Consider the following 8,738-nt stretch of genomic DNA (forward strand, 5'->3'; position numbering starts at 1 on the left):
AGGGAGGGTGGGGGTCTGAGAGGGGACGGGCCAGCCCCCGGAGGGAGGGTGGGGGCCTGAGAGGGGACAGACCAGCCCCCGGAAGGAGGGTAGGGGCCTGAGAGGGGACAGACCAGCCCCCGGAGGGAGGGTGGGGGCCTGAGAGGGGACGGGCCAGCCCCAGGAGGGAGGGTGGGGGCCTGAGAGGGGACGGGTCAGTCCCCGGAGGGAGGGTGGGGGCCTGAGAGGGGACGGGCCAGCCCCAGGAGGGAGGGTGGGGGCCTGAGAGGGGACGGGCCAGCCCCAGGAGGGAGGGTGGGGGTCTGAGAGGGGACGGGTCAGTCCCCGGAGGGAGGGTGGGGGCCTGAGAGGGGACGGGTCAGTCCCCGGAGGGAGGGGACAGGCCAGCCCCCAGAGCCGCCTCGGGCCCAGCTGGCCAGAGGAAGACCGGGAGGTGTGTGGAGCAGGGTCTGGGGCGGTGGTCCTGGGGGGTTGGGACCGGCCACTGGGGCCTCACAGTGCGGCTGATGATGGCCGAACACCAGAGTTGCCTCACGTAGCCCCGTCAGGGGCGCCGTGCCAATTACCACTGAGCCGAGTGCGTCGTCAGCTTCCCAGGCGTCAGGAACCCAATTAGGGGTGTCTCAGATCCGGTCAGGCGGCTCCGTCACTTGTCCGAGCCGCGGGAGCTGGGCTGTGCCGGGCACCTGCCATGCGCCGATGAGCTGTAACGGGCCTTCGCCAGGCAGGGGCTGGGCTACACGGGCACCGCAGGGGTGGGTGTGGAGCACGGCCAGCTGAGGAAGGGGGGCTTGGCGGATGACCGGCCGGTCAGTGTGGATCTCGGCGCGAGGGTCCTTTCTGCCGGGGAGCGGGGTGAGGGGCGATGGTCTGGGCTAGGAGACGGTCCCAGAGGCTACATTCGCACCAGACTTGGTCCCCAGGGGCCATCTGGTCTGCCCTGGGCTCTACGGCGGGAGAGACACAGGTCCTCGAGGTGGGCTCCATTAGCAGGTGGTCTCTTGTTGGCCTGGGGGACAGGAGGGGACACGGTCCCGGCCCCGCGGTGCCCAGAGCCCGACGCACCACGCCGTCTGCCCCCAGACCAGGTCTGCGGCTCCCGCTGGATGGACAAGGACTCGTCCAGCTTGGCCAGGTGCTTGCTCTGAGCCAGCTGACACGGGCTCGCTGTTAGGGGCTGAATCGCGTCCCCTCCCCAATCCGTGTGTCAAAGTCCTAATGCCCAGTCCCTCACAAGTGACCCTGTCTGGAGGCAGGGCCCTTGGGCTGAAATGAGGCTGTTAGGGCGGCCTTGTCCCATGCAGCTGGGTGGGGTCACCCAAACCTTCGTTCCGGAGGCCATTCGTCTCTGGCCCTGCCGAAACCCGAGGAGTGAGGTTTGTAGGGGGGTGGCAGCTTCCGGGGGACGGAGCTGCTGGAGACGGTTGCTTCATTCACTGGCTGTGCTCTGAGTCTGTGCTGCGCGCCCGGCACTATCTGACAGGCGGGCAACGAGGAAACCAACAACAGAGATCGTTCCGGGCAGCGGGACGTGCTCCGACGACGGCCCAACGCGGCGCCCGCGATAGGAGGTGACTTAACGGGATGGTCAGGGCCGCGCCCTCGCAAGAACGGCACATCCGGAAGAAGGGCATTCCGGGCAGAAGACACAGCTGGTGCAAAGGCCCTGAGGTGGAAACAGATGTGGTGTGGGTCCCAGAGGTGGCCTGCGTGGTGCTCACTGGAGCGTGGCGAACCGAGGGCGGGAAGGCGGAAAAAGGAAGCCACAGTCGTTAGCGCCTTGTACGTGGGCCAGGGTAGGGAGCGCGGTGAGAAGCCTCTGGGGTTCGAGCTGGGGAGTGACGTGATCTGTGTTATGAAAGATTGAGCTGACGTCTCCCTGGAGGGCGGAAGGCGGGGAGAGGGGTGGGGGTGGGGGATCAGCGAGAGGCCACTAGAGTGACCCTGAGAGAGCCAGGGTGTCGGCCACTGGCTGGAGGGAAGGGGATTGGGGGCTGGTTTCAAGCCAGAGCCCATTGGGGGTTGCTTCTGGGTTGGAGGGGAGGTCAGACCGGGGAGAGGTCAAGGGCTGGGGCCCGAGCCTCCGGGGAAGCTGGCGCCCTTGCCCAGAGGGAGTGAACATCCAGCTGTTTTGGGCACAATCAGCGTGAGCAGATCTGAAGTGTGGACAGTGGATCTGAGGCCCTGGCCTGCGGGAGGGGCGGTTCCCCGGCCGGCCTGGGGGGCAGTGGGGTCGGGGCGGATGTGAAGCCAGGCTCGGTCCCTCCCCACCTGAGTGTGTCCTCGCTGGGGCGATGGGGGCACAGCTCCTCCTCCAGCAGGCTGTGGCGAACAGCCCCGCCCAGACATCCCTGCCCCGCCCCCCCCCCCCCCCCCCCGCAACCCCCATCCCCTGTCATGCCCGAGACCCTCCCCCACTGCAGACTCCAACCCCCCAGATGCCGGGCATGTGGGTGCCGCACTGCCTCCCTTCTCCTCCCGCCAACTCGAGGCTCGTGACCTGGAACACGCTGGCGTTGCAGCCACCCCGCAGCCTCCAGGGGTCAGGAGGGTCCCGATAGAGTGGGGGTCTGTCCCCGGGCCCCGAGTGTCTTCAAGGGGCCCTGGTGGATGTGAAGAGGCCTCTCGTGGGGGCTTTAATTTGCATTTTCCCATCGATCGTGAGCGCGGGACGGGTCCCCTCCCTCCTGGGCTCGCCGAGGGCTCGTCTCTCTTACTGACGTGGAGGAGCCCTCCAGCCGCGCCCGTGTTAACGCTCAGTTCGGGGGTGTGTGTTGTGATCTCTTCTGCGTATCCGCCGCTGTCCGTGTGCCTCCTTTGTGGCGTGTTTTGTCACACAGACTTTTCTAATTTTGCTTTAGTTGCATTGATCGATCTTCCCCGGCATGACTTGTGTGTTCCGTGTGTGTTTCAGAAACCTGCCCTGCTCAGAGGCCGTCAACAGGTTTGCCTGCACGTTGAGGTCTCTTGCCCCCCCGGGACGAGTTCTGTAACGGCACGAGGTAGGGATCTCGTTTAGTCCTCCCCAGCCGGTTCGCCAGGTTCCCCCGACGCAGTTATTACACCATCCATCTTTCCCTTCCCGATGGCGTGGCCGCCCCCGCCGGCCCCGGGTGCGCCTCTCCTTGAGGCCCTCCTTCTCGCTCTCGGTCTGGTCGGCTCGGTGTCTCCTCGTGATAAATGGGGTGATCTGAGTTTCTGGCGGCCCCAGGGGAGGAGCCTGGGAAGCTACAAGCAGAGAGCAGTGAGGAGGCCACACCAGTTGTCAGTGGGGGGGATGCCGGGAAGAGGTGGCAGGTGGGTGATTCCGGGGAAGGGGAGGACGGGCGTGCGGGATACTAAACAGCGTTAAGCGGGAAGCACAGCCTGACTTTCGGAAGGGACAGGCAACACTTGGGTTCCGTTGTCCCTGTTCTCCGATATAAGCTTCCTCGCCCCCCGAAAAGCTTTGAGGCATGGGGCCAGGGCTCGCTCTAGTCAGCAGAGTGAGGACCAGCCCCGGGACCCTGGGTTTTCAGTGGGCTCCCCCCCACCCCCGCAGGACAGCTGGCCCTACCGGTGGGGAGGGGACACGTGGAGACCTCTGGAGAGGCCCCCGTTCACTCAGCTTCCAGGCCTCACACCACAGCGGCCTGGGGTGCTGGCCTGGCTCACAGCAATCAGGGGGCCGCCCAGCAGGTGCCTAGGGCAGGAGTCCTAGAGCCTTGGGACGGGGGTGTCAGCCCCGGGACTGCAGTAACGGACCACCACGGATGGGGCGGCTTAAACACAGAAATTAATTTTCTCACGTCCTGGAGGCTGAAGCGCGAGACCCAGGCGTGGGCAGGGCTGGCTTCTGCTGGGGCCTCTCTCCGTGGCCGTGTGCATGCCGTGTTCTCCCCGTGTCCTCATGCGGTCGTCGCCCTGTGCATGTCTGCGTCCTGATCTCCTCCTCTCAGATCACCCTCGTGATCTAGTACACCCTCCTTGCCTCTCCATGCTGAGACACTGGGGCTGGGACTCAACCTGTGAACTCGGGGAGGACACAGCTCAGCCCTGGGGGGTGGGGTGCAGGGAGGAGTAATGTGGGGGTGGAGTGTAAGGGTGGTGGGGCTGGAACAGAGAGGGCTGGGCCCCCGTCACCTGCTCTGAGCCCCGGGGGGGGCCTCTGGGGCTGGGGGAGCACGTGCACAGTGCACGGGGTGATGCGGGTCTGGAGGGGGGAGGCGCGGGGGGAGGTGCAGGCCAGTGGGGGTTGGGGCACCGCCTGGGATCCCTCCTGCCAGCACAGTGGGGGCTGGCCCGCTGTCCCCAGCCGGCAAGTGGAGGAGAAGGAGCAGAGAGAGCCACTGGAGGCCATGTGGCCACAGGCACGAGGAGGCCTTGGGGGCCTTTGAGGACTGGGGACCACGCCCAAGGGCCAGCAGCACGATGTCCCCTGGCAGGTGGCATGGAGAGCCAGCCACTCACATGCGCGCATTTGAGAACTCAGACCCAAATCTGTAAGGAGAAGCCAGGGGCTCAGGTGGACTGAGGCCACTTTCCCGCCCCCCCGGGGGAAGGGGTGTCCCGGGGCCTCCCGGCAGCAGGGTCACAGGGAATCAGAAATTGTCCTCAGCTCGGGGGCCAGAGGTGGCTCTGCACAGCGTCCATCTTTTGCTTCTCCTGGGTCTTCTCATTTTGTCCAGAGCTTGGGCTTAAGTCTCCAGGAAAGACCAGTTCCCTCCGAGGCGGGAAGGAAGGGTAGATAGGCTTCAGGCTGGTCCAGCATGTGGTGCCTGGGAAGGGGGGGGGGGGGGCCCTGCCCAGCCTGTCTCCCCACCTGCTCTCTCCTGGGCCTGTGAGTGGATCTGAAGCCCGAGAGCCTTGGCCCAGGGCTGGGGGTGGGGAGGGCAGGGGGATAACGGATAACGGGATCCTGGGGCGGCTTGTGTGTGTGTGTTGGGGGTGTTGAGCCTGGGTGGGGAGAGGTGAACAGCAGCCCCTCCCCGGGGGCCAGCAGGGCGCCGAGCACAGAAGGGCCCTGTGTGTGGCCTGCGCTGGGCTCAGCGTGGGCCTGGCGCGTCCCTCTCAGCCTCCCCGGAGATTAGGTGAGAGGCCAGCCTGCTGAGCCCCTGGGCATTAGGCGTCTCCTTCTGACCTTGAGAGGATTTGATGCGGGCTCGGGTGGGGGGAGGCTGCTGAGGTCACCAGAGGTCCCAAACGGTGCCCAGACGTGCCCTTTGTTTGAAAAGCACGCTTTTGTTTTTAAATTAGAATTAACTGCCAAGATTAAAAATGGGAGACATTATACATTAAAATCTCATTTCTAGCTTAAAAATTTTTTTTTTTTTTTTTTTTTTTTTTTACTGTTTATTTTTGAGAGAGAGAGACAGAGAGACAGAGCGTGAGAGGGGGAGGGGCACGGAGAGAGGGAGACACAGAATCCCAAGCAGGCTCCAGGCTCCGAGCTGTCAGCACAGAGCCCGACATGGGACTCGAACCCACAAACCTCAAGACCATGACCTGAGCCGAAGTCGGATGCTGAACTGACTGAGCCCCCAGGCGCCCCATTTCTAGTTTTTTTTAGGAAACAGAAACCTGAGGCCTTGGGGACCCTGGCTCCTTTCAGGCCCTGCTCAAACACTGCAGGTGTCTCGTGCTCAGCCCCCCGAGCCCCCCGCTGGCCCGTCTGCTGCCCCTGGCCCTGCTCCGGCTCAGGGCTGCCCCCTGCTGCCTGCACCTGGAGCCCCTGCTGCGGCCGGTCCCCAGCCTCACGCCCCGTGAAGCCGTCACCCTCCATCACCTTCCCCGAGAGGCTGTCCCTGGACAGCTGGCCTCCACTTTCCGTGTCTCTTTTCCCTGCCCGGGTCCCTTTCTACCGCTTGCCCGCGGGGGCGCGTCTTTGCCTGCCCCTAGCTGGGGTGGGGGTGGGGGTCCGTGGGCTGTGTCCCTGCACTCTGCTGGCAGATTCCACAGGAGCGGCGTGGACACACTTCTCGGGGGGAAGGACACTCATCCAGAAGACCACGTGAGACCAGAAGTCATGCTGGGGCCACTTTTAAAAACTAGTCTTGGGGCGCCTGGGTGGCGCAGTCGGTTAAGCGTCCGACTTCAGCCAGGTCACGATCTCGCGGTCCGTGAGTTCGAGCCCCGCGTCAGGCTCTGGGCTGATGGCTCGGAGCCTGGAGCCTGTTTCCGATTCTGTGTCTCCCTCTCTCTCTGCCCCTCCCCCGTTCATGCTCTGTCTCTCTCTGTCCCAAAAATAAATAATTAAAAAAAAAAAAAATAAATTAAAAAAAAAAAATAAAAATAAAAACTAGTCTTGGCCTCCGTGATGCTCGATGAGCCCCTGGAGTGTAGATGGGCGGCCACCTGCCGGGGCCCCTCCTGCCTGCGACCCCCCAGGTGTCTGAGCTCTCGTGCAGCGTGTAGATTCCTCTGAGTTTGACAAACGCAGCCAAGGTCCCTCCTGGTGTCCCTCCAGCCCCTGTAGTCATGGACCCGTCCCGCGTGTTAATAGTTCTGCCTTTCCTAGGACATCATGTAAGGGGGATCCTGTACGGTGTAGCCTTTGAAGTCTTTTCAGGATTTTAGGCAAATTTATATTTCATGTAAATGGGCTCTTACCATTATGTAGCCTTCCACGTGTGGCTTCTTACATTCAGCATCGTGTTGTCAAGGTCAAAATCAAGCTGTCTTTTTGTTCTTGAGCTGGGAGAGTTCTCTATATGTTCTGGGTGCTAGACCCTTACCGGACACATGTTTTGCAACTATTTTCTCCCAGCCTCTGGGTTGTCTTTTCACTGTCCTGGTTGGGGTCCTCTGATGCACAAAAGTTTTTACAGTACGAGGGCCAATGTATGTATTTTTCCTTTTGTTGCTTGCCATTTTGGTGTCGGATGGAAGAAACCGTTGTCAAACCCGAGATCATAAAAATTTGCCTCTGTCTCTTCTTCTGAGAGCTTTAAAGTTTTAGCTGTTCTATTTAGCTTTTATAAGTTTATTTTGAGTTAATTTTTTTTCTTTTTTCCATCAACGTTTTTTTTTTTTTTTATTTATTTCTGGGACAGAGAGAGACAGAGCATGAACGGGGGAGGGGCAGAGAGAGAGGGAGACACAGAGTCGGAAACAGGCTCCAGGCTCCGAGCCATCAGCCCAGAGCCCGACGCGGGGCTCGAACTCACGGACCGCGAGATCGTGACCTGGCTGAAGTCGGACGCTTAACCGACTGCGCCATCCAGGCGCCCCGAGTTAATTTTTTTTTTTTTTTTTTTAAATTTTTTTTTTTCAACGTTTTTTAATTTATTTTTGGGACAGAGAGAGACAGAGCATGAACGGGGGAGGGGCAGAGAGAGAGGGAGACACAGAATCGGAAACAGGCTCCAGGCTCCGAGCCATCAGCCCAGAGCCTGACGCGGGGCTCGAACTCACGGACCGCGAGATCGTGACCTGGCTGAAGTCGGACGCTTAACCGACTGCGCCACCCAGGCGCCCCCCGAGTTAATTTTTTATATGGCGTGAGGTAGGGATCCAACTTGACTTCCTTTGTCCTGGTGCCTTTTGTAGAAGAGAATATGTATTCCCCACGGAGTAGTCCTGGCTTGCTTCTAGAAGATCAGTTGGCCTCAGACATATGGGTTTTTCCCAGTCTCGCTGATCATTGTCTCTCTTTAGATCAGTGCCACACTGTTTGATGACTGTAGCTTTGGAGTAAGTTTTGAGACTGACAGGTATGAGTTGAGTCCCCCTAACTTTGTTCTTTTTCAAGACTGTTTTGGCTATTTAGGGTCCCTTCACAATTCCGTACGGATCTGAGGATTTGCCGTCCATTTCTGCAAAAAGGCAATTGGAGTGTTGATGGGAGCTGCATTGAATTTGTTTGGAGGTTACTATCATAATATTAGCAAGTTCTCCGACCCGTGCATGTGGCTGTATCTCTACCTGCTCAGGACTCCTTTACTTCCCTGGAGCAATGCTTTGTGGATTTCAGTGCACCTGCCTGTACCACCTTGGTTCAGTTCATTCTTAGGTATTTTATTCTTTATTCTTTATTTGGAATTGTTTTCTTAATTTCCTTTTCAGACTGCTCGTGGTTAGTGTATAGACATACAGCTGATTTTTGTGTGTTGATCCTGTGTCCTGCAACTTTGCTGAACTTGTTTATTGGCTCTAACATGCATTCTGTGTGTATGGATTCCTTAGGATTTTCTATGTACAAGGTCGTGTCACTTGGAACACAGATAGGTCTACTTAGCATCTTTGAATCTTGAGATTCATTCATGATGTCGTGCATATTGATAGCTTATTCCTTTTTGTTGCTGAGTGTTATTCCGTTGAATGGATGTGTCACTATTATGTGTCCATTTACCCAGAGAGAGAGAGACACAGAGAGAGAGAGAGACCGAGCAGTTGGGGAGGGGCACTGAATCCGAAGCAGGCTCCAGGCTATGAGCTGTTAGCACAGAGCCTGACATGGGGCTCGAACCCACAAACTGCAAGATCATGACCTGAGCCAAAGTCGGATGCTTAACCAACTGAGCCACCCAGGCATCCCTTAAACTTCCAACTGTTAAGAAATTATTTTTAACAAACGATTTTCTGAAGTGGTTAAAACATTTTGTATTTCCAACAGCAGCATTTAAAGGTTCTGGTTGGTCTAAACCTTCAGCAATACTGGATATGGTTGGTCTTGTAACTTTTAGCCATTTTAATAAGTGCTTAGAAGTATCTCATTGTGGTTTTGATTTGTATTTCTCCAGGACTATCGACCTTGGGCA

The 8,738-nt window shown here is 58.9% G+C and overlaps 1 long non-coding RNA gene across 1 annotated transcript in view; it reads left to right on the plus strand.

The window, feature by feature from the left end:
• The first annotated feature begins 2,505 nt into the window (after positions 1-2,505).
• The window catches only part of LOC131501048 (uncharacterized), a 16,032-nt gene continuing 9,799 nt past the window's right edge, over positions 2,506-8,738 (plus strand). Inside the window, exon 1 of the long non-coding RNA XR_009256603.1 lies at positions 2,506-3,002. This is a non-coding gene — a long non-coding RNA (uncharacterized LOC131501048). The remainder of the gene's footprint in view (positions 3,003-8,738) is intronic.

The sequence above is a fragment of the Neofelis nebulosa genome, chromosome 18 (assembly GCF_028018385.1).
Source record: "Neofelis nebulosa isolate mNeoNeb1 chromosome 18, mNeoNeb1.pri, whole genome shotgun sequence".
Taxonomy (NCBI): domain Eukaryota; kingdom Metazoa; phylum Chordata; class Mammalia; order Carnivora; family Felidae; genus Neofelis; species Neofelis nebulosa.